Source organism: Sminthopsis crassicaudata, chromosome 5 (genome assembly GCF_048593235.1).
Source record: "Sminthopsis crassicaudata isolate SCR6 chromosome 5, ASM4859323v1, whole genome shotgun sequence".
NCBI lineage: Eukaryota > Metazoa > Chordata > Mammalia > Dasyuromorphia > Dasyuridae > Sminthopsis > Sminthopsis crassicaudata.
Genome location: NC_133621.1, coordinates 261,487,124 through 261,513,832, shown reverse-complemented (window position 1 = coordinate 261,513,832; position 26,709 = coordinate 261,487,124). Strand labels below are relative to the sequence as shown.

General features: G+C 36.1%; 1 protein-coding gene across 4 annotated transcripts in view; it reads left to right on the top strand.

Moving 5' to 3' along the window:
• Positions 1–26,709, top strand: part of SLC6A15 (solute carrier family 6 member 15) — a 137,801-nt gene that overhangs the window by 45,752 nt on the left and 65,340 nt on the right. Inside the window, exon 1 of one of the 4 annotated variants that reach the window (XM_074270885.1) lies at positions 11,724–12,207. The exons of the other annotated variants lie outside the window; for them this stretch is intronic. The gene's annotated coding sequence lies outside the window, so the exon portion shown is untranslated. Of the gene's footprint in view, positions 1–11,723; positions 12,208–26,709 lie in introns of those variants that run through there. 4 annotated transcript variants of the gene reach the window in all.

The following is a 26,709-nucleotide window of genomic DNA, read 5'->3' as shown; positions in this document are numbered from 1 at the left end:
AAAAATTAGGACACTAATGCTCTGTTGGTGGAGTTTGAGATAAAGGGGTTAACACCTTGATAAAAATTATCAAAGATTTGTTGATAGGTACTGCTGCCACATAATAATGCAAACATATGAGATGGAAAAAAATACTAGTTTTTTTTTCAGAGCATAGGTACTACTGAAATAAACTCTGAACTCTGGACATCATTTTCGGCATTTCAAAGAGTAAATAAAGATGATGATACATCCACCAAGGAACAGATGGCAGAAGGGAAAGGTTTGAATCAGGTAAAACAGGAAAGTAGCCAGTAAACACTGAAGCTATAGTTAATACCTCAAGCTGGAATTTGCAAAGACAGAACAGGTACTAACTAGATAATAATAAGTCTATTATTAATTTCTCAGTTTAATTTTGCAGGTTCGGTCTAGTTATATGATCTGTTCTTTTCAAGTAAATGACAATAATAAAGTTGAAGCAGAAATTTTATTTTTTTTTTCTTTTTGGTGAAGCAATTGGGGTAATGTGAATTGATTCCAAGTTCACGAACTTGGGTTAAACTGTGGGTTGCAACCCATATGCAACCCCAATATGGGGTCATGAAAAATTTGGCAACAGTGAACGTTTTTTTAATTTTAATTCAAAATCAAATGTGTAATGAATCCAAGATGCTTTTCTGTAGTGTTGCATCATGTGATTTCACTGCAGCCTTGGTTCTGGACACATATGTGCCCTTTGCACTGAGCTTCCAGAAATACCTCAGCTCAGGTTCGAGATGAGGTGGCAGAAAATTTCTCAGTCAAAAAGGGATCTAGAGTGAAAAAAAAAATAGTTTAAGAAGCTCTGACCTAGACAACCTCAGAGCCAGCTAGTTCAACCCCTTCATTTCATAGATAAGGCAACTAAGAATCAGAGAAGTTTGTCCATATTCACATAGTTATAAGTCCCAAATAATGGAGATAGGAGCAAATTCCCTCTTGTACTCTTGGATTATTATTATTTATATACTCTAGCTCTCTGTGACTTTCCCGCCCAAGTAGTCCAAGCAATCAGTTTAAATTAGGGTCCCTACTAGGTGTGAAGAGGGTAATAGTTCCACTAGCTACCTACCTCATGGGTTGGTAAAACAGTGCTTTTTAAAACCATCTGGACTCTCACTGCTACTAGTTAATCCTTCTAATCCATACTTAGCAATTCCCTCTCTCCTTCCCCATCTTCCTCTTTTTTGACCACTTACAATAAAGCCTTCAAAGAATGAAGCTACCTGATAGGGACTTTTTCAACTCATTAAAACTTTACAATATAATCAACTACTCTCTTCCACCATAAAAGTCAGGGGGACTTGGAGGCCTAAACTGAAATCTTGAATCTGTGTGATCCCAGACAAGTCATAAACCATTCCTGCCTAAACGTCCTCATCTATAAATAAAATGGGTTAAGATTTCATACCCTTGAGAATCAATCAACCCCTAAATTACCCTTTTAAGAAAAAGAAAAATCTTCTTTCTCTAAAAAACAAAAACAAAAACTCTTTGTTATAATAAATGATTTTTGGGAAAGGGGAGAGAGAAGGATATTAGGAGAAATCGATATTTTTAGAGACAAAAATCAATAAAGTCTTTTTAAATACTACTCTGTTGAAGCATCATCTTCTATGTGAGATCCTTTCTAACAACCCTCTCTACCCCATTTCCAGTTGCTAATTCCTTTTCCCCTCTAAACTTCCTCAACCCTTTTATTTTGTCCATGTTTATTTATGTTATATAAATTCAAGGACACAACAAAAAGGGTTTAGATTATTAGGTGTTGGTATCTTGGTTGAATAATAAAGGAACAATTTTGGAGTGACTTCATTTTAGTTAAACATCTATGTGGCCCCCTTTTCATAATAACAGTGGGGTTTTCAAGAAACACTCTGATATATTGTGTTGCTTCCCCTCTAGAAAGTGGGGTTTTTCCCCTTTTTATCTTTGTCCCAGCTTCTTAATGAAATACCTAGCACATGGTTTGCACTTAATTAATGCTTGTTAATTGATTTGATTAGTTAATTGTTATTTAATTAACCTGTATACATATATTTTCTTGACATCAGACATCATTTTCTTCTGTTCCTTTTCCTACTTTGGTACCATTTTTCTATTTCCATTACTGATTCCTTATTGTCTTCCTAATTTTTTTTTGAAATTCAGATTTAAATCTTCAGCTGCCTAGTGGGTATCTTTATCAACATGTCATATTGACAAATTTATTATCTTCCATCCTAAGCTTTTGCTTTGCACTGAGTTTTTTATTTTAATCAATGACTTTATCATTCATTCTCAAGTATAAATACACATTTTTATCATTACTTGTTAGCTTTGCCCCTCAAATACAATAGCAAAGGCTTCCTTAAAACAAATAGTATTTTTTTTCCTAATTCAATGTAGTAGAAGCTAACCAAATCACAATGACTAAAATAGTCCCAAAAGTTTTTATTAATTTGGTGAATATGTCTACACACAATATGTAAGGGGTTTTAGGTAGATAAAATGTAAAATCGATCATACATATTGATGGAAAATCCCAAACATTTCCCATTTTTCAAGTGGTTAGATTCCAATCTATAAAAATATGCAAAACAGAGGCATTATGGCTAATGGAATCATATGATTAAATGGGTACTGTCCCAAGCTATTTGTACTGAGAAAACTTTGCTGGGTTGTCACCTGGTTTCTGGAGCTGGAAATTTGCCTTCACCACTGTCTTACTGTGCACTGTCCTGTTGAGCTAGGATCCAGGGGTTGGGGCTGCTGTATCCCCAACTGGCTTGCTCAGACACTGTCTGACATTTCCCTTTTTACCTGTGAAATCTTTCCTGAAGTCATTCAAAGTTATCATAAACTGAAAAATTATTTCACTCCATCTTTTTGAAGGTTCTATTATTCCTCTTGAGAATATAACATGTTCATCTAGAAGGAAGAATAAGACATATGCCAGACATTCATAACTGGCCAAATCAAAAGTATTTGTTCAACAAATACTGATTGAGCACCTAGTATGTGCAAGAATTAGGAAAAGATCACAAAATGGGGCAGTTAGGTGGCGCAGTGGATAGAGCACCAGCCTTGAATTAAGGCGTCCCCGAGTTCAAATTTGGTCTCAGACACTTAACACTTCCTAGCTGTGTGACCCTAAGCAAGTCACTTAACCCCAGCCTCAGGGGGAAAAATAAAATCACAAAACTAGAAAGGTTGTTAGAGTCTGCCCCCACATTTACAAATTAATAAACTGAAGTCTAGAGAAGTTAAATAACTTACCAAGATCAAATTGATAAGTAGCAGCACCAACATTTCAGGAGTTTTGGCTCTAAATTCATTACAACTATAATTATACCATGCTGCCTCCTATGGAATTTTAAGCATTAGTGAACAAGTTGGGGGAAAAGTAGTAAGTAGGTGAAGTAAGGTCATTTCCTCTGCTCTTCTTACAGACTGGATTTTCTATTCCAAGATAAATAACAACTTAAATTTATAGAACTAAAGAAAACTTACAATATTTTAAAGACAACTTTGTGAAGGTTAATGAAGAATTCTTATGTCCATTTTATGGATGTGAAAACTGAGTCTCAGAGATGGTCACATTTTTGACCAAGAACGCTGCAATTTTAACCCAGGTTTCCCTGACTCTCCTAGTTGAATAGAAATCTTTTCAATTGGCCTTCTTACTCTTCCTAAAACACACCATTACATCTTTCTCCCCACTTTCTCTTTGAATCTCCAGATTCTTTCATGGTTCAGTTCAAGGATAAAACCTTTCTTGCTAGTGTCCCTCCCTGCTTCCTAATATTTCTCATATCTATTTTGTATCTGATAATGCACATACATATTCTATCTGCCTCCCTTTCTTCACTTCCCCACCTCATTAGGAGTTCTTCAAAGGCAGCGATTTATTGCACTTTTGCATTAATATCCTCAGAATTTAGGTACAATGTCCTATATTTATAAACAGGAACTTAACAACTTAACTTAATTGATTGATTTACAAGTTGGATGTTTAAATGAATCACTCAACAAGCATTCATTTTAATCAATTAGCACTTATAAAGTATCTTCTATTACTAAGTGTTGGGCATACAGATGGAAAAGTGAAAATTCATCCTTGCCTTAGGAAACATTATAGTCTATATAGACCATATAGGTAGAGAGGAAATAATAAATACTTATGTAGGTATATACAAAGTAGATACAAAGTGACAGGGGAAGGGATGGGAGGAGGGCTCTGGCAGTTGTGAAAAATCTCATGTTTGAGTCACCTTGGTCTCCTGGACCACTATTACAGCCCTTTGTATCTTATCTGGGTTTAACTTTGAGACTAGATTCCAATGTCTCTGAAGAAATAAGCTCTAGAACTAGATTTGGGCTATGTAAGATGCTAATTCTTATTTTTTTCTGAGCCTATAAGTCATAGCTGTCAAAAAAATTTATTCTAAAACTTACTTGGGGCAATTGGGATCAATTCCAGGAGGTCAAGCCTCCTACCTTTTTAGGGTAGTATGGGAGGAGAAGCTGAATTCAGAACATTAGGCAGCTTTGAAATCTAGGGATTAGTAACAATGTCTTGACCTGAAAATCGGGTCTTATGATTTCTTTTCCAGCGATTTTTCAATGCATGAAAGCTTTAAATCCATCATCCCTACCATGTTATGCTTATGTTATTGGCTAGAAAGTGTCAAAATTGGACGAAATCTTGAAAAAGTCAAAAAGTACCAAGAAAGCAATTTTTAATGACTGGTTAAATATTAGGGAGTAGAAAGGAAAAAACAAAATAAACCCCCAAAACCCCCAAAATGAACAATGAGCCTTCTGCACCTAAAAGTATTAGTTTTATTTTTTTTTCTCCTTTGACCCCTTGGGTTACAAGTTTTGAAAGAATTCCAAAATATCAAGATTTAAGTCTTCATAAAGTTTAGAGGGAGCTTACACCATTTTCAAAGGGAGGCTTATCCTTTGTGCATTGTAAGGTATTTTTCTAGTAAATCTCCATAGTTTTTCAAGTATGAACATATCTTTATTTTTTCTTCACAGTAGGGAGATCTTCCTTCTTGGAATAAGGAATTCTGGAATTTACATTATCCTATGCCTGGTTCAAATGCCTGTTAAAATAGGATCATAGAAAAAGGACTTATGATTTTTGAGATCATCTAATACACCCCCTAGATTTTATAAATGAGGATATTCAAGCCCTTGAGAGCTTACAGATGATCTCATAAGCAAGCAAATGGCAAAACCATGCCCTGACCTCAAATCTCATGACTGTCCTCAACTGAGAAGAACTGATTTGCTAAATTCCCCATAACCCAAGAACCATAAAAAGCACCCAGGTTATCACACTTTTATTTCTATTAAGCATGTGGAAAGGAATCTAGAGAAACAAACTCTTGCATAGAGAAGAGTGAAGGGGGGTGGCTATGAGTGGGATATTCATGATGAATGAAAGGGTAATTGCATCCCTGAGGCACCTCTCTGTATTTTCCAAGAACATCTACAGCCTTTCAGTCGTTATTTCTCTACAATTATCCTTTCCACATTGTGGGGATTAGTAGTTTAGTACCTCTATGTCCCCATAAAATTTGTTGGCCTTGTCTTCTTACTGGAGAAATGTGATTTTTTTTTTTTTTTGTTTTTATGCGGTGTTTATAATACCTTATTGTAAAATTGGGTTAACTATTTGGTCATAGGTTCTGTGTCATCTGACAGTCTTCAAGTGTCCTCTGGGCTTTCACAAAAACACTCAAAACATTCCATTTAATTCTTGTGCCAACCTGAGACATACAAAAGCTGAGAAAGTCAGGATATGGAAGGAATGACTCTATTAGCTCTCCTCCAGCTGGTTGGACTGCTCTGTCTTCTTTGTTAGATCTTCATCTAGATTGCCTTCTAATGGTGGTGTCCCCAAGGGATTCAGATTTTGAGGGAGAAAAAATACCAACAAGCATTCTGGGAAAAAAAGTAATCAAAACAATAATTTTAAAGTTAACCTATACTATTTGGCTTTTTCTTCATTTTAAGTATAGGTAATAACCAAAACAATAAATCAAGTTCCAATTCCCAGAATTTGCTCACACTATTCTTAGAAGTCCAATTAAACTTGTTCTAGTATACAACTAAGGATCCCCCAAAGTTTTTTTTTTTTGTTGTTGTCCCTTTCATTCTTCTCTCTAAATTTTATTTTGCTTAGTGATTTCATCAATGTTAATTATCCTTTCTGTGAAGATGATTATCAGATCTGCTTATCTAGCCCTAATCTCTCTCCTGACCACTAGTCTTGCATCTCCAATTGCTTATTAATTATCACAAACTGAATGTTCTGTAGACTTCTTAAACTTAACACATCAAAAACTGATTTATCTTTACTTTCTTTACTGTTCTTTTCCAAACTTTACTATTACTGTTGAGATGAATGAAAACCCTGAGAGACAGATTTTCTAGGTAATTAGGAATCATTTTTATCCATTTATTTTTAATACACATTGCTTTTGAATCATGTTGGAAAAGAAAAATCAGAGCAAAAGGGAAAAAAAAAAAAACTATGGAAGAGAAAAAAAAAAAAAACAGAAAAAAGGAAGTGAACATAGCATGTGTTGATTTACATTCAGTCTCCTTAGATCTTTTTCTGGAAGCTGATGGCATTTTCTGTCCAAAGTCTATTGGGATTGCTTTGGATAACTGAACCATTGAGAAGAACCACATCTTTCATAGTTAGTAATTGCACATTTTTACTATTATTGTGCACAAGGTATTCTTGGTTCTTGTTTCATTCAGTGAAACATGTAAATCTTTCCAGACCTTTCTAAATTCAGTTCATCATTTTTTTTACAGAACAATAATAATCCATTATTTTCACATACCACAACTTATCCAGCCATTTGCCAATTGATGAGCATCTATTCATTTTCCAGTTCTTTGCTATCACAAAAAAAGTTGCTACAGACATTTTTGCACATGTGGATCCTTTCTCTTCTTTTATGATTTCCTTGGGTTAAAAGCCTAGTAGATGCACTGCTGGATCAAAGGATATGGACAGTTTGATAGCTCTTTGGGCATAGTTCCATATTGCTCTCTAGAATGATTGGATCATTTTAGAACTCCACCAACAATACATTAGTGTCCCAGTTTTTCCACATCCCATCCATTATAATTATCTTTTCCTGCCATCTTAGTCAATCTGAGAGGTGTGAGTTGGTTTGTGGTACCTCAGAGTTGTTTTAATTTGTATTTCTCTAATCAATAGTGATTTAGGGCATTTTTTTTTCATATGACTATAGATGACTTTAATTTCATCATCTAAAAACTGTCTATATTGTTTGATCATTCATCAATTGGGGAAGTAATTATTTTGTTAAGTAATCAATACATAAGTGGTAAATGATTTTTCTCAGTTAACAAAGACAAAAAAAGGTGACCTCATCAAATGCTTAAATAAATATTTTTGGAAAAGTAGGTGCCCTGAGAGGTGGAGATAAAGCCTGATTGGTGAGCAATCTTTGAGAGGGTAGACTTTCAGCAGCCTCCAGCTTTGGGAGAAATGATCTTTACTCAGACAATTTAAGTTAAACTATAGTAGGGGAAGTAGGCATAATCTTAATACTTTAGGGCTGGAATTCACCTAAATTAGATTCTAATTACACTTTTAGTATAATTAACTCTTTTAGTTGAATAGAGAATAAAGTAAACTCTTTTAGTTGAATAGAGACTGAAACTTTTCCAAAATTGAGGAGAATGTTCTCTGTGTTTTGGGCTAATCCTCATCAGCTCAGTCTGAGACTGCAAGGACTCAACTCTGAATGAAAAAATAGAGAGGAAAAACCCCACAACCATAATTTGATACTTTGTTATTAGTAGCAAAGTAATTTCTCTCACCATTGAAGATACCAGTATCCTCCCAATTACCCAGGTCACTTGACTTCTCACTCTCACTCTTCCCAAACAGTTGTTAAATCTATCCTTCCATCCTCTCCTTCCTTCCTTCCAACCTTTATAACATTCCCTCTGACATAACCACCACACCAGCTCATTTAGTCCCTAAACTATTGGAAGAACCTTCTAATTGGTCTCAACTAGCCTCAAATATTTTCCCAATCCAATCCATCCTCTACTCAGCTGTCAAATTGATCTTCCTTAAATAGTGACCATAATCACTCTTTTATTCAATAAACTCTAGTGGTCGCTTATTATATTCAGGATCACCTCCTACTCAAATCCACTTATTTTCTTTAAAAACTTACATAACCCTTCAACAAACAATACTATATGATCAATTCTGATGGATGGGGCCATTTTCAACAATGAGATGAACCAAATCAGTTCCAATAGAGCAGTAATGAACTGAACCAGCTACACCCAGGGAAAGAACTCTGGGAGATGACTATGAACCACTACATAGAATTCCCAATCCCTCTATTTTTGTCGGCCTGCATTTTGGATTTCCTTCACAGGCTAATTGTACACTATTTCAAAGTCCGATTCTTTTTGCATACAGCAAAATAATTATTTGGACATATATACATATATTGTATTTAATTTATACTTTAACACATGTAATATGTAATTGGTCAACCTGCCATCTGGGGTGGGGGGAAGGAGGGGAAAAAATAGAACAAGGGGTTTGGCAATTGTCAAAGTTGTAAAATTACTCATGCATACATCTGGTGAATAAAAACTATTAAAAAAAAACTTACATAACCTGGCTCCTTTCTATCTTTCCCATCTTCTAGCTTCTCTAGCTTCCTTCAAATTTCAGCTAAAGTATACCCTTCTATAAGAAGCCCTCCCCAATTCCCCTTCATTTTTGTGTGCCTTTTTTTTTGAGATTCTGATTTATTGCTTATATATTATTTGATGTATATTGCATATTTGTGTTGTTCTATTATGAATATTCATAATAGAACAAATATGTACAAACTACATATGCAACATATATTGTTTGTACATATTTTTTTCATGTTGTCATCTTTATTAGACTGAGCTTCTTGAGAGCAGGAACTGGATTTTTTGGTTGTTGTTGTTGTTTTTTTTTTTCTTTGTAACCCTAATTACAATGCCTAGCACATAGTATGTGCTTATTAAATGCTTGTTGACTGACTGTTTCTCTGTCTTTAAACTTCAGTGGCTATCTAACTTGTGCCTTCTATGCTATCTACAAACATTCTCTTCTGAAAACCCTTCACTAGATCCTGCTATCTTCTCAAGTAATTTTGGCACATATATATATATATATATATATATATATATATATATATATATATATACACACACAAACAAATACATGTATATGTATGCATATATATTGTATATATATATGTATGTGTATATACATATACACATACATATATCTTCTGTTTTATGAAAAAAGCTGTCCACAATCATTGCTTCCACTGTATCTCAGGCCTTTCAAATCAGGCTTCAGTTATTATACTCAGTTGAAGCTGCTCTCTCCCAATTTAAAGATAATCCCTCAATTGAAAAATCTGAAAACTTCTTATCAATCCTCTTCCTTCTAACATTTCACATTATGGCTCACTCATTATCTCTTCTTGGAGATGCTCTCCTGCTCTCCACTCTGGGTTGTGACTATGACCTCTCTGGGAATGCCCCTTTAGCTGTCAGACTACTCCTTTTCCATCTTGGGTCACCAGTGGTTTTGTCCTGGATCTGCTTTTCTTTTTTTACATTCTCTGCCACCTTATGCATTCCCCTGAGTTTATCTCTATGTAGATGACTCATAAAAGTATACATCCAGCCCCAGACACTCTCCTGACCTCCAGTCCCACGTTTTTAATTGCTTACTGGATGTTTGAAACAGGATATTCTATAGACACTTCAAATTCAACATATACACATGTTGATGTGTGTATTCTCTTTTTCCTCTTATTCTGGCTTTCTGTCTCTGTGTTTCTGTCTGTCTGTCTCTCTACACACACACATATGTGTGTATGTATATGTATCTGTATATATGTATAAAATATGATTGTACATGTATGGTTCTACTTTAGAATGTAAACGTCTTGTCATTGACAAAGGCGGGCTCTTTTATACTTGTGTTCCCAGTCCTAGCTGAGAGCCTAGTACAGAGTAGGTACTTGATAAATACATGTCTTACATGTCTAAAAAGCACTCATCTTTATTACTTTGAGTCTCTTGTTTCACTGTTTTGAAATTCCTTCTCCATTAAGCTTTTATTGATTTTCTAGCTGATAGCCCCACCCCCTTCCTTGTATGTATCATTTATATGTGTGTATATATACTATACATATATATAATTTTCTCTATTCCTCTATAAAAACCTCAGAATGCATTTATATTAAGCACTTATTTAGTATTCATAATTATTGAATCATTGGTGACACAAGTCACAAAGAAATTAAACAATTCCCACTCTTCAGCATCTTACAATCTAACGGGGAAACAAATACATCCAAATGCAAACGATACATAAACAGAAATACAGAGTGAATAAATGCAATTTTTTTTTCAAAATGTAAGTTTGGGGGAGAGAGCAGACACCGTGATACTAAGATGGTTAATATGAACAAGCCATCTCCACCATAGGGGGAGGGATCGATTGTCTTTGTACAGCCAAAGCTATAGACAACACAATAGACACTTGATCCATTTTTGTGTACGATTGTTTGAGTTTTCCTCGCTCAGTATCCTTTATATATATAGTAAGGCCCGAAGAATCTCTTACTGGTCTTCGATTTCACAAGGTGTGGAGGTCATCCCCTGACTGTTCCAATTGGCCTAGGGAGAGAGAATCCCCCGGATCTTTTTTTTTTTTTTTTTTTTTTTTTTTTTTTTTTTTGTGGGGAGATAGAGGGGTGAAGAAGAGGTTGAGTTGTTCAGGGCAGGATGCTACCGCCGTCTGTCCGCGGCTCCAGCATCCCCGGTCCACCCTCCGCTCTGCGTGCCCTGTAACCAGGGCGCAGGGAGGATACTGCGGGTGGGCGCTGCGGACGTCTCTGCGTCAAGCCCGGCGGGCGGCGGACGGAGGTGCGGCTCCTCGGCTCAGCCTCGCCTCGGCTCGCCCGCCAGCTTGGTCGCCCCCTCCCCCTTTCCCTCCTCCCTCTCGGTCCCCCTCCTCCTCCCTCTCGCAGCCTTTAAACAGCCGCTTCATGGGAGGGCCGAGCCCATGTGCGCCTCCGTCACACACATACACACACACTCACACATACACACACTCGCTCATCCTGCGCTCCCTCGCCTTCACCGACACACACGCGTACACCTACACCCACACCCACACCTACACTCACACCCACACCTACACCTGCACCTACACCCACACGCCGACCCACTCGAGCACACAAATCAATTTCTACACGTCTACTCAGTCTCTGCAGACCGCGCACCAGACGGCCGCCTGCCCACAGCAGTCAGCCCCGCCGCCGGCCTTCCGAGAGCCGCAGCCGCAGCCTCCTCCACCGGCGCCCCCCGCCGCTGCCGGCCTGCGGGACCCTGCTGCTGCTGCCCCCACCGCTGCCGCTGCCGCTGCCGCTCCCCCTGCCGCCGCCGCCGCCGCCGCCACCCGTGCCGCTCCCACTGCCGCCGCCGCCTCCCGTGCCGCTCCTGGGAGTCTGCCCCGGACCCAGTGGCATGGTAGGGAGATGTAGGGCCTTGGCTCCCCGGACTCTGCGCCCCAAGGGGCTCGCAGAGGGCGAGGGAGGGAGGAGGGGTTGGATAAGGGAGACGAGGATTTGGGGAGCACCAAATGACTCCCCGGGGAAGGGCGCGTGATCCTTTCTGCGTGTGTGTGTGTGTGTGTGTGTGTGTGTATGTGTGTGTACGCTCGCTCCCACGAGTATCTGTGTACAAACCTAGGGGTCATGAGGAGAGTGTCTGCCTCCCATGGAAATTCCCCGTAGCATCTTCTGGGAGGACTAACGGCTTGGGCTGGGCCCACAAAGTGGCTTCGCTTTGAGTTTCCCCTATGAATCGAGAGGAGGGTGTGCTGTGTGCTGCTGAGAGCTGGGGCGGAGAAAGGGGAGAGCCTTCTCGTCCCTCATTCGCCAGAGCCAGCCTTTGCATCGGCTCCGGGAAAGCCGTTTCCTTCCCCCCATTAGCCGGGACCCTTTTGATGCACCCAAGTTGGAAGAGGGTCAGTTCTAAATGTGCTTCTCCAGAAGGATCGGGGAGGGGAGCGAGGGAAAGCGGCGACTGGCCACGTTGTCAATCTGGAGCCCGATCCCGGTGCGTGCGTGGGTGGGTGAGGGTGGGTGGATGGGCAGGGATAGAGGATTCAATTCATTCACATTTCAGTTTAGTAGTATGTGTTGCGTGGGGCTGAAATAACTGTCAGTCTAGGAGAGCCCCGGAGCTATTTCAACGCCCCTTCCATTTAAGGAATGGCCTTTGGGTAAAATTAACAGATCTCCAAGACCCCGATTCGAAAGCTTTTTTAAAATTTTTTTTTTTTTTTATTTTTTTATTCTAACAGATGGTTGGGGATGTAGGGCTGGTGATAAGGGCAAATCCCCACATATTTAAGTTTATTAATGGTGGATGGGAGTTTGCAGATATTTACTCGAAGTTAAAAGATGACTGCTTGGAACAGATGCTTAGGTCTATTGGCTCCTCCCTCGCCCTCCTCCTCACCCTCATCCCATTTCGTTGCATCCCTTCTCAGAGAATGGCTGGAGTAAATCTGGCGGGATCAAGACTGGTGCACAGTGACATCAGCAATGTTTGGGTGCTTATGCAAATGAGGTGTCCTCGGGTTTTTTTTTTTTTTTTTTTTTTTTTTTTAATCTTGTGATTTGTGTCCCCCACTCCTTCCATTTTAAAGCCAGACCACCCTTTTTTCCTCCCTGTTGTCCGTCAGTAGGCTACAGGTCTGAGGAGGAGAAAGTAGATTGAGGATTCTGAATGCTTTTAGTCTGATTTTTTTTTTTTTAAGGATTTGCTTTGTACCCGCCCACTAAGGTTTTGCTACGGTAGGCTTACTACGCATCACCATTATTATTTTCTGATGCAATTTTGAGTTTCTTGTGGTAATTGAAACAAAACCTTTTTTATTTCATGATCCTCTGCGATTTGGCGAAACATGGATCTTTATATAATCATGCTTGTAAATGCATAAAATAAAATACAAAGGGTCTGTAAATTACATGACAAAGTCGAATTGAAATACAATAATGGGAATTTTATTTTTATTTTACAATTCTCTATCCAAGTTTGCCCCACCCTACTTAGTCTGATAAGAATATACAAAGACATTTATATTCCACTCTTTTATTTAAATTAGTTATCTTAATCAGCTCTTTCTCCCCTTCCACACAATGAACAAAATCTATATACTCGTTGCAATGAAATTTTCTTTAATTCTTTGGTTTATTTTCAATGGAGCATATTGACTCTAGTCACAAAGTATAAAAGTGCTTTTTTTTTTTAAAGTCATATTTGGAGAATCCAAGAAATGATAGCATCATGAGAACAAGACATTTTTCCTATTCAGAAATTCTCCCCCTCACACACACTTACTATGTTGTTTGAGCAATGTTGTACATTGATCTTAAGATATGAAAAATGTTAAGGTGATCAGCACTTCAGATTTTATAATGTCCCCATAACATGTTGAAAAAAAATCTGACTACTTAATGAAGCTAGAGAAGAAAGAATAGGCTTTTTGTTTAATAAGTGATTGTACCTCTGACATATACGGATTTTAAGATTCCTTTAACATACTTAGTATTGCCTAATTTAAATGTGTTCGAATGCTGACAAACATATCTTAAGTACTGGAATTTATTTCCCTAATACAAATCCTCTGAGGTTTGAATTGGGGGATGGGGCGGTGGTGTTTTTTTTTTTTTTTTTTTTTTTTTTGAGGGTGATGTTATACATAACAGCTTAAGATTTTGTTAGTATTAATTTTACCCTAGATAAATTAGAATAGAGGACAGAGACTGATTTTGTTTTTATAATTGCAGTTTTTGTTTTTCTTTGTTTCTCTAATACTTACTGCAATGCTTGGTGCCAGTAAGCTTTTAACAAATGTTTGTTGATTGATGGAATAAGCACCACCCCTGCAGCCTAATGGGTCCTTGTGCATTGGGTTACTCTTTTTTACTACTCACTATCTCTTTTTCTTTCTTTCTTTTTTTTCTATATAACTACAAATATAAGCTTGAAAATTTCCCAGTATAACCATATATGCCTTATGCATATAGACTGCCCAAATGCCAACTATTTCTTGTATAGCCTGACTGGGGAATCATCAGAATGACATTATAGAGGCAGTTCCAGTTTTAGTAGTGATTTAAAACATGTTACATTGACTCTTTGGTAATTTTGAATGATTAATTCATTTGCTTAATACATTACTGCAGAGAAGGCACATGCCAAGGTTGGGTAGGCGTGCAGTCCTGTTTCAAATTGAGAGGGAAATAGTTTTAGTTTCTGTCATTTTCACTCCTTGCTTTCTTTTTTCTTTTTTTTTCTTACCAAATGAAACACCATTTTTAAAGTGCTTGTGCTTAAAGTGCTTAAAGCACAGTGCCTGGGATATAACAGGTATTTAATTCTTATTTAATTCTTCCCCCCTTTCCATTGCAAATTATGTTCATTTTTGCTTGTGCTTTCTTTCCTTTGGCCAAATGTTAATATTTTCTGGGGCTGGGTCATCATGTCACACCAACATTAACTGATTGTTATTGCCAAATAAGATATTTTACAGAAACACCTATGAAGGCAGATTTAAGGGGTTTGAAGCACAGTTTCATTTGTCTGCAGTAAAAAGATCTATAGATATTTTGGCAGATTATGGCTTTGCTGGAACTTAATAGAAACCTGTTTCAGAAATTCTGAAAAATTCTATTAGGGAATAGCAGATGATAGTGAGACAGTAGCAAGTGAATTGAACCTGGGTACATGTTTCTATTCTGTACTAGTGTGCTTCTTGTGATTAAAAACAGACACATAAGTGACAATATTGGATAGAACATGGACTTGGATCCAAACTCAAGACACCAACTGTGTGACTAGGCAAGTTACTACTTTTCAAGTGTCAAGTCCCCTCGTCTTTAAAGAGAATAATAATACCCCTCAAGATTAAGGATCAAATATGATGATATCATGACTTAGAAAAACACATTGACATTAAATAATGTTCGAGTATACTTTTCGTTTTGTTAAATATTTCACAATGATTCCAGCAGAGCTCAGAAGTAATTGTCCATCTGGTGTTTGACACCTCTGGCATAATCACTTTTAAAACTTTAAAGTCCTATATATCATTGCCCATTGTTTATCTGTACTTTCTGTCCCTTTGTCTTGGCCACTGTCTCTCTTTTAACAAATTATTTGTTGTCATGAGATGTAGTGAATTACTGTTCCCAGTAATATCTAAGTAGAAGATAAACAAGATAGTTTAAAATGAAATTCTGGTGTTCTAGCAAAGTATCTACATTTTTTCCAATTCAATTCAGCTAACATTTATTAAATGCCTTCTATGTTTAAGGAACTGTGTTGGGTATATAAAATCAAAAACGACACAACTTACATTCAAGGAGCTTGCATTGTACTAGGGAACTACAATCTGTGCATTGATAATAAATGAAAGGAGATTTTAGTTGGAAGGAAAACCATTTACAAATTTGGAGGAAATAATTGAGAAAAGGTTTAGATGGGAAGTAGACTAAGCTAAACAGAATTTTGAATGAGGGATTGAGGTGAAAAAAAAAAAGTACTTTCTGGTGTAAGGGGAAACCCATGAGGGCTTATAGGCAAGGGATGTAATGGCAAGGAAAGTTTATTGTCCAGTTTGATTGGTGTAGGGTATAAAGTGGAAAGAGATTAGAGTATAGTTCTCTATCCTACTCTACTACCCACATGTGTACTAACTATATAGATGTAGGATTGGGCCAGTATTTTTATGGATGTCAAATTGTCATTTCTTACAAGGGAACTTAGAGATGAGAAAAATAAATTTTAAATAAATCAGATTCTGAATGAAATCTCAAGAGTTCATCTAGTTAAACCCATACCTAAACATGGATCTCCTCAACAACAAATTTAACAAGTAGTCATTCTTCCTTTCTTTGAAAATCTGGGTGTAGGGATGTAACTGAAAAAGAGTCAACTTTCTCTGTGGAATCCCACGGACTTTTGGATATTCCAGATGTTTTAGGCAATTTTTTTTTAATGTCACATCTAGTAGCAAATAGCTAGGTTGTTAAATAAATCGAATTCTGGGCCTGAAATCAGGCAAACTCGATTACAATTCAGTGTCAGACACAGTGTGACTGTGGATGTCATTTAATGTTTTTTCTCACTGAGTTTCCTCAACTATAAAATGTCTATAATAATAGCATCTACTTCCCAGGATTGTTTTGAGTATAACATGAGTTAATATTTATAATGTGCTTAATATAATGCTGGCATGTTCTAGGCACTATATAAATGTGCTAGCTATTATTTGTTCCTTTGCAACTTTTACCCACTGCTTTTAATTCTGTGATCCAAATGGAACTTGTTCTGTGTCCAGAGCAATGCTTATCTGGATTCCACATGACATTTTCTCCAAAGACACCTGTGCATTTTATAAGTTAAAACTTCTTATGATAGACTACACTCTGTTCTTTTGGAGTCTCCCCCTGAACGCATTTTTTTCCAGGCTCCCTGTTATAAGACACTAAGGTCAGCCAGGTCTTCATTCTTATTACTATACTCTGGACTTCTGATTTTCTCTCCGTCTTACTCCATTTAAGCTTTCTTTTTTTAGATCCTCTTCTCTCAATGTTTTTCTGTCATAAGAATTCTTAAAAAAAGAATCTGTCTTCAATTGTCTCCTTTAATATTGGAATAATCTCCATTTAACAGATGTGAATATATCTGGTTATTATTTGTTATGAGACTTTCATTATTGCTAATTTTCATATTGATGATGAAGATAATAAATGAAATTCCAAATTTAATCAGCTCTTGGTATCAGATAGTAATGATTGTAATGTCAGGGAAGCTTGTAACACTAGGACAATAACATGTGATAAATGGAATCAGTGCTTTGTAACTCAGAATCAGTGTTTTGTAACTCTCAAATCTGCCCCATTTCTCCACTGACGATGTCTTTACCTTTGTTTGGGACTACTGATATAGCCAGCACATCATCTTTTCCCTTCTAGCCTTCTAATAATTTCAAAATTATTTTAAGATATGGTCCTCTCCTAAAATTCTTTTGGTGGTTTCCTATTGCATCTAGTGACATTTGAGTACTTCGATAACTGGCTCCAATCTACCTCTCCAACCTTAGTTTATATACCTTTTGAGTATTCAGGACACTATCTTTTGGCCAAATAGTATTCCTAGTTATTCTGTCAAGACAACATTTCATTGACAGGAAGTAAAATTAACTGATTATGCAGTATCTTGTAACATAAACAGTTAACTAAATGATTATAGTGGGATTTTGAAGCTTACCATGAGATAAAAGATTTCTTAAAACATTTAAAAGGATAGTGAGTAATTAAATCTAATGGACTAAATAGGCAGCTGGATGGCAGCTGGAGGGCAGCTGGATGGCACAATGGAAAGAGTGCTGCCAGGCCTGGAATCAGGAAGATTCAATCTTCCTGAGTTCAAATATGGCCTCAGAAACATATTAGCTGTGTGACCCTGAGCAGGTCACTTCACCTCTACCGAAGTTTCTTTATCTATAAACTGAGCTTGGAAATGGCAAATTATTCCAGTATCTTTGCCAAGTTGGCATTGTGAAGAGTTGGATATGGCTGAAAATGACTGAGCAACAATAAGGGACTTATTAATAAGGGGGGGGAGCAGAGTTTTGGGTGGTTTGGAAAATGTTGATCATAGTATAGGGACATATATCTTTTTCACATGAATTAAGCTGCAAAGGAACTCAATATTTGGAAATTTTACATATATATTTGCAGTTTAGTTTTATATTTATACTTTTAAAAAGTATTATTTATCATTTTTAATATTAATGCTTATTATTTAATTAAATATTTATTCATTTTTAAGCATTATGATCATCAGTGTGCCACAAGAAAATTATAATTTTTCTTTAAGTATATAATTTAATACGATTTATTGAAATCTTTAGTATGATTTTTGTCTTTGAACCAGATATTTTTTCTTTAGGAATACACTATGAATTTTATTTTGTAAATCAATAGAAAATAAGATTCTAATTAATGAGTTAATTGATGCAAATAAGCATTAATTTTCTAAGCTTTTTTTTTTCTCCCAGAAAAGATCCATTTCTGAAAAGGAGACTCATTTATGTTGCCTTTTTGTTTTTCTCCCATTTTCTTTTCAGTGTAGCTAAGTTCTATCATAGTCTCCTTTAATGTGTATTAAGGATATTATGTATGATAAAGAAGGAGTCCTGGGAGGGAATTTCTTCATCTGAGAATTCCCTAGAACACAGGTGTCAAATCCAAATAGAAATAGGGGTCGCTAAGCCTTATGTAAGTGTTAGAATTCTTACAAAGTGCTAAGTTACTGACTGGAATGGATAGAGACAATGATTATCTAATTTAGCAGGGTTCAGAATGATTGATCTGATCCTACAAGGAGATGTTATGGGCCAGAACTTGAAACAAGGTACTGAATGGAATTGAGGAGACAATGGTTCAATCTAATTTAGCATTGATTTAATCCTACAACAAATAATGGTTTCCTAGTGATGAAATGATTGGTGTGCAGCATATAAGCAAGAAGCTCTCAGGGCCAGAGGGGACTTTGGGAGATTCATAACTAGGATTGACTTCCTGACTTCTGGGAGATTCATAATCCCAGAGAAATCCACAATCCCACTCTTGGAGGCAGAGTCAAGATTTATTCCAACTTCTACCTTTGTGCTGGCTGGAGACATTTGGACAAGAGCTCTCGGGAACCAAGGAGAGAGATAGGCCTCTAAGACAGCTAACCAGGCCCAGGAAAAGATTCAGGATTTTGAAGGACACAATAAAGGATCTGGACTTTAACTTCTGACTGCATTTGAGGTTATTGAAACTGAACTGAAACTAAGGCTGCTTCCAGAAGCTCCCCAAGAGATCTGCTCCAAGAGAACGATTATAATTTAGAGAAAAGAACATTACATGGAAAGATCCTTCAGACCACATATTGATTTAGGAAAAGACCTGGTAACCTTATCTATATGCTTTTTATTTATTTATTTTAAAATATTTCCCAATTAACATTTTAATCTGATTCAGACCTCATTTGGAAGTGTTCTGAACAGCAATGAAGACAAAGGCTATATCTTAGGCCTATGGCACTGGAATAACTAGAGGTTATTGTTGAAAGCCACTTTGAAGTTAAAGATTGCATAGCTGAACATTTTTGTCATTCAGTTGGTGCAATGAAATCTTAAAGCATTAGAGAAAGGCTGGCTACTCCTAATATTATTACTGTTGTTAGTCTTACTATATATAGAATCAACTTTTAGAAACAAACTTCTAATTTGCAATACAGAGGAGGTTGATGTTATCTCATCTGATCCTTGCAACAATCCTCTTGTGAAGTAGGTGCTGTTATTATCCCCATTTTACAGATAAGGAAACAGAGGTTAAGTGACATGTTTACAGTTACACAGCTAATAAGTGTCTAAGGCTGGACTTAAATTTTGGTCTTCTTGACTCCAGGTCCAGTGTTTTATTCACTGAGTACCTTAGCTAAAATATATCATATTTTTTGTTTTGAATTTACTTCCTGAAATGCTGATGGAAATCTGACCCTGGAAATATCTCCAGTTCTTTCTCTACATCCTCTATTTTGGGAAATCTTAGCTTCTGTGAGTTCTATTGTCTCTATGGAGAGAACACCAGGCAGTACCTAATCTGTTTTATGAATTAGTTTTTCACCAACAATGGATTGCAGGAATATCCACTTGAATGACCTGGAGGCATCTCAAACTCCATGTCTCCAATCATTTTCTCTAAACTCTCCCTTTTTCAAAGTTCTTAGTTTCTGTTGAGGGCATCACTGTATTTTCTGTCACCCAGTTTATAACTGCAGTCTTTTTGAGAGATGAGAAGGGAGGGTTGACTTTCTCATGTTGCCCATGCAGTCAGAAAATCTTGCATTGATCTTATCTCAGGACCTCTACCTACTTTACCTGCCCTTCCAGTCTTTTGCCTCTCATTATAATGATTCACATTGTAATCAACTCCTAATTGTTTTATTTTCACTTTCATCTCTCCCATCTTTGAACAGAGAAACCCAAATCATGATATAGTCTCTTGACTATCTCTTTGTCTCCCATTCTCAGTATTTCTATTTGTTTTTATTTCTCTCACAAATCTTGCTCTTAAAGGACTAATGTAGAGGTTATAAAAATAAACAGTATTTTGTTAGATCACTTTTTCAAGTTGTTGCCTTTTATGCTAAATCCAAACATTCAAAAAGTGGAATACTCACACAGGGCAAGTGCTCACAAGTTGATCAGAAAAGTGATAAAGGGATACTCTCAAGGTCTCTCTTAAGAACTTTAGAATTGATTGTACAACATGGGAGACATTGAATGCACAGGACTACCCAGCATGGCAGAGTGCCCTCATCAGAGAAAGTGTTCTATGATGAGCAAAGCAGAATTGAATTCACTCAGAAAAAAAAAATAGGAAAAAAAGTGATGTGTGCTCAGTTAGAGAATCCACCCTAAATGTTCATTAAGGATGATTTGTGTCTGACCTGTAGTGGAGCATTCCAAGCTCATGTTTAAAGCCTACTTAACTTGACTCTAACCCAGTAATGTCATTTTGCTCCTTTTTCCAAAACAAAGGATAACCAGCCATCCAAACATTAACAAAATTTTAAAAATAATTAGCTATAGTTTTAAGACGGTAAATGTTCACAAAAAAACTTCTAGGCATGCAACCATTGGGAGTCAAGAGGAACTGGTGTAATCTTAGAACTGCCACTTAAGTGATTTGGCCACATAATTATACTGAAATAGTAGAGAAGGTATTCAAATTGAGGTCTTCAACTTCAGTGAAGCGGATTGGGTGTTGCTTAATAGTCAGTTAATGTAGGAAATGGAAAGGAAATCAGGAAAGGGGTAAAGAGAGGGAGACAGAGACAGAGAGACAGTTGCAAAATAGTATCTAATCCAGTTTTTCCCATAATCATCTTTTTCCTTATCTGTCAAGTAAAAGTGTCAAGACTAAATGATCCACAGACTCAATTCTAGGTTCCATAATTTAATAAATGTATGTAAGGATCTATAATTCTATTGTAATCCTATTCAACATTTATTAAGTACCTACAGTCCTAAATAAGCACTGAGAATACATTGAGTTAAAAGGGAACAGTACTTGCCCTTGATGAGTTTGCAATCTAAATATTATAGATACTAGAAGACAGCAGAATGGGATGAAGTACAAGTTACTTTTCTTTTTTGGTGTTTTGAGGAAGATAGTAGGAATCCTTACCCCTCTAGGAAGAACTTGACTTTGGGAGAAGTATGAACACACTATAGTAGATTGATTGGAAAACTTTGAACTTAGAAGCACACAAAGTAGGTAGACAGTCTAGGTATTTTCTTTGCAGGGGGAAACCAATGTAAATGAGATCATTGATCAATGGAAGGACTGGAGAGTTGTTTCAAATTGTATTAATCCAAATGTTTATAGATCAGTATAGAAACAACTGAGCTTAGCACTTAGTCAGAAATAATAATTAGTTAAAATTGGAAGCTGCCAGATGGCTCACATTGTTAACCACATCCATCTGTAAACTCTTTTAGTAACTAATTCTCCTTCCCACTCAACTAAATGTATTTTAATTACTTCTTGCCATATTTTCACATCATGAATTAGAGAGTTAATTTGAAGGCACTTTTTTTTTTTCATGTTTTCTCTAGGGACCCAAAATTTCGCGTTGCAACTCCACTATTGTCCATCCTATCCTCTTAGATCAGAGGTTTTTGAACTTGTTTTAAAAATCATAATTGAAAGAAGTGCCAAGTTTTAGTTGGAGGTTAGTAAAAATAAAAATGCAAAAATTTTTTTTCTTCTTTCCCATCCAAGTCTACAGACTCCTGAAATAATCATGGATCCTTTGGGAGTCAGTGGTTAAGAACCTTGATCATCTATATATTCTTTCTTGGCTTCATATATTCTGATCTCTCCGGGTTATTTTTTCACCAATCTAATAAGTCCCCTCTCCAATTCCTCTTTGTGACCTTCATTCTTTCAAGGTGGAATGATGGTAGGGAAGATTGTCTCCTTGGCTCTTTTTTTCTCGTCTTTTCTGGTCTGTATTCTCTTCCTGGACAATGGCATTCATTTCCATCATTTCAACTTCCACCTCTATACCAGAACTTCCTCAGCCAATCCTAACATCTTATTTGAGTTTTAGACTTGTTACTCCCAAATGAGTCTAGGCTATCTCCACTTGCATATTATTGAGCACCTTAAACCCATTTCCTAAAGTTGAGCTTATTTCTTTTCCTAAAGCTTTTCTTTTTAAAGTTTATATTCTTCTTTCTACTGGGTTTATATCCCAAAGAGATCTTAAAAGGAGGGAAAGGGTGCAAAAATGTTTGTGGCAGCCCTTTTTATAGTGGCAAGAAACTGGTAACTGAGTGGATGTCCATCAATTGAAGAAAGGTAGAATAAGTCATGGTATATGAATGTTGTGGAATATTATTGTTCTGTAAGAAATGATCAGCAGAATGATTTCAGAGAGGCCTAGGGAGACTTACATGAACTGATGTAAATGAAATGAGTAGAACCAGGAGATTATACAATGATCAATTCTGATGGACGTGGCTCTCTTCAGCAATTGAGATGATTCAAATCAATTCCAATTATTCAGATAAATGATAGCAAGCAATTTGTCTCCATCTTAATATATCTTCCATATTATTGTTAGAATTATCACAGATCTGCTCACCTCATGTTTGCTCAATAATCTTCCTCAGCTTTTTATTGCCTAAGATCATATGTTGTTTTTGGTATTCAGAATTATCTTAAGTCCAACTATATTAGGTGACTTGCTTCAGCCCTCAGCTATCTCTGCCTCTGTTTACCTGTATGAAATCTGCCTTTTATGCCTTTGTTGACAATGTTTGTTATGTCTGGAATGCCATTTTTCCACCCCTGAAAATCCCTTCCTATATGCAATTATCCTTAGTCTCTCCCCTCTATTTATTCTACTTTCTCTCCATTCTCAATGTGCCTTCCCTTTTATCATTTTCCCCCTTCTCTTATTCCTTTCCCTGTTTTTCCCTTCTATTCTAGACTTTCTCCTCACTATTTATCTTAGGTGTATTGTATGGTTCAAATGAAATAATGACCGGAAAGCACTTTGTAAATATTAACATGTTATATAAATGCCAATTATTATTTTTAATTAATGTATTTAAAACTTAAGTACAAAAAAAAAAAACAACCACTGTCATGTTCACAGAAGAACATGAGAGGATTAGAAATATAAAACAATAAATACTATACATTGTGTTCAGAGCTATCCATCTTTTGTTTACTTGTAGGTTTTTTTTGTTGTGGTTTCCACTGTACATTTTTTACTTTATTATTTTTTTCTTCCTTTCCTCACCCCACCTCTCAAGAAGGCTACAATTATGCATGGATCTATTTACATATATGGCACCTTGGGTCTATAATTGTATACATTTTATAAATATAGGTTATACCACACTACATTGGTTTGTCCTCTCTTTCTGTGAAGGTGCATCTTCCTTCATAAATCAAAATCCATATTTTTCTAAATCTACCAACTCAACATTTCTTAAACCAAAGCAATATTCCAAACTTATAATGACTAGTTATTTCAAATAGTCTAAAACAATATTAATATGGCTGAAATAGTGTCATTTCCCTGTTTTTCTCTTTTGACTAAATCAATTTTAAGATCAATGATTACTACTCCTTATTTTAAACCTGATAAATTTTACTGCTGATCTTTATCATTTCCTATCTCTTCTAACTCCTTTGCTTTTATTATCTACCTCCTACCTTCCCTTTCAATTTGCTTAATCTACCCTGCCTCCAAGGATCCCTTCCTTATTCTCTCCCTCTTCTATCCCTCCTTTATACCATTCTGCATACCTCTTTTACTCCATCCCTTATCTTTTTTCCTCACCCTTATTTCTTTATAAATTTAAGACTTTTATTCCCTTCTAAATGCATATATTCTTCTCTTTAACCTGACCTGTGAGTAGGGTTTTCTCTAAAAATCCCTTTATTGCTCCTTATCCTCTCCAACCTCCCTATCCCCAAAGTTAGAAGGCTTTTATGTTCTTGTACATATATATGTATTGTTCCTGATGAGAGCTGGGTTCCAGAACTATCACCCCTTCTCCCCATTTCTCTGGGTCAGTTCTTCCTTTGCACCTCATTAGTATAACATAATTTCTTTTTACCTTTTCCTGTAGTTTTGCTTTTAGAATCACATCATACTCAACTTTATCTGGTGGTTTACATTTCCACATATAAAACATCAATAGTTTAACCTTACTGAATTCTTTGTAATTAGTCTTTGATATTTACCCTATATTTCTATATTTCTCTTGGACTTTATGTCAAAATTTATTTTAAGTTCAGGTCTTATTGCAATAAAGTCTAGAAAGTCAGGCAATAGATCTTGTTTGAGCCTATATGGTACTGCTGTATTTAATTGTTTTTCTTTGCTGTTCATAATATTTTCTCCTTGATATGAGGTTTTCAGAATCTGGGTATGGTATATGTTTGATGTATGTATGTATAATGTAGATTTTCCTTGTAGAATTTCTTTCAGATGTTTGGATTTATTTTTATTTTTATTTCTGCTCTCCCCTCTTGTTTAAATACTTCAAGACAATTTTATTTCTTGTATTATTGTATCAAATTCTTTATTTTTTTATTCTAGCTTTTAAGTAGTTTGATTATTCTTACAATTTCTCTTCTTAATCTGTTTCCCAGATCTGTTTTTTCTTAGGAGAGGGGCCTTACGTTCTCTTCTTTAATTCTTTATATTTTGTTTTATTATTTTTTGGTTTTGTATAACTTCCCTGGTTTCCCCTTGCTCAGTTCTAGTTTTTAAGGAGTCATTTCCCTAAGATTCTATTCCTTTTCCAACTGATTGACATTCAACTTTATTGAAACTATTAAAAACTTTTGATTTTTTTTTTTTTTTTTTGCTGATTGCCTAGGAGATTTAAAATAAACTATATCAACAATTAATAGGTAATCTCTTCTTTGTCTATTTTTATGCTGCTATTTTCTTTCCTTTTTATTGCTAACATTTATAAACCTATCAAGAAATAGCAGTGTCCTTGATTTACCCCTCTATTTATTGGGAAAGTCTCTTATGTTTAGTGGGGTATGTTTTTTAATGAGTTATATTATAAGGGAGAAAAATCTCGAAGTTAATGGTCTTAATTTTCTTGGTAAAATATGAGACTAGGTTCTTTGCACAAAAGAGCAAGGGATTCCATTAGAAAGGGAAGTATAAAGATGAACTGGTTCATTTTTAGGGGTAGAGTTTGGAAAACAAAGAGTGTGCATCCTGAGAAGGAGTAAGCCTGGGAAAAGTAGAGGGATCAGGAGTGGAGGAATAGGTTTAGAGGAATAAACCATTGGAGGAAGACGACTTCTTGATCATAGAATCTGTTGATAAGTATATCTTCCTGGTTAAAATGTCTCTTTCTTGAGAGTGAGCATTGCTTCATTCTTTTTATTTATATCCTCAGTACTTTGTAAAGTGCCTGGCCTATTACTGGTGCTTAATAAATGGCTGTTAATTTATTGAGGAAATGTAAAATTTATGGGTGATGGGAAGCTGCAGGGTGTGACTGTTCCAGTACACAACTAAGGGAAATAGAGTTTGAGTAATTAAGAATTGGAAGGCTGAAATATTTGAGACTAATCTATGTATATATGTATCTATCTTCTCTATCTATATCTCTTTGTCTTTCTACTTGCGTACACACAAAAATAAAATTTAAAAAAAAAGTTTAACAGTATTATGGCAAGAGTTTGGGTGGAAAAAGACTATAAACTATACACTTGAACTTATTGAGGAAAAAGTGAGAATATCCTTAGGACTGGTAGGGGAAAAAAAAAAAAAAAGATGTACAGAATTCTGGATTGGATGTTTGCATTTTAATTCCATCTTTAACCCTAATTAGTGGTGTGGCTTTGTTTTTTGTTAGGTGGCCTCTGAATTTTATTCCAGTTTTGAATTAGAATATAAAATAAGTCCACTTATTTTTCTTCCTGTCCAAAAAGGCAATTAGATGGACCTAGAATTAGGAAGACCAAAGCCATAATTTCAGACTTGGACACTTAGGAGCTCTTTATGACCCCTGAGTAAGACACTTAACAAAAAAAATGTTTCTTGAACAATAAAATGGAGATAATAATATAGTAGTGTCTACTTGTGAGGATGGTTGAAAATCACATGAAACCTAGTACAGTTCCAAGTATATAATAGCACTTCATAAATGCTTCTTCTATGTCTCTATTCTTTATCTCCTCTTCTTCCTACTTTTCCATCCTTCCCATCTTTTTATTGCACGGCAAACAGTAAGGAATTTCCCTGTAACAAATGCTGGATAGATGGCACAGGACTTGAGTTTTCCTTGTTTTTTACTCAAAACCTTTGTGATCCTGGACAAGTCCATTACTCTCCCTATGCTTCAAGTTCCTCAGCTGTAAAATAAAGGGATTGCACAAGATCAGAAGTGAGGCCTTTCCTAGATTAAAATGTGATTGAGTTATATTTAAC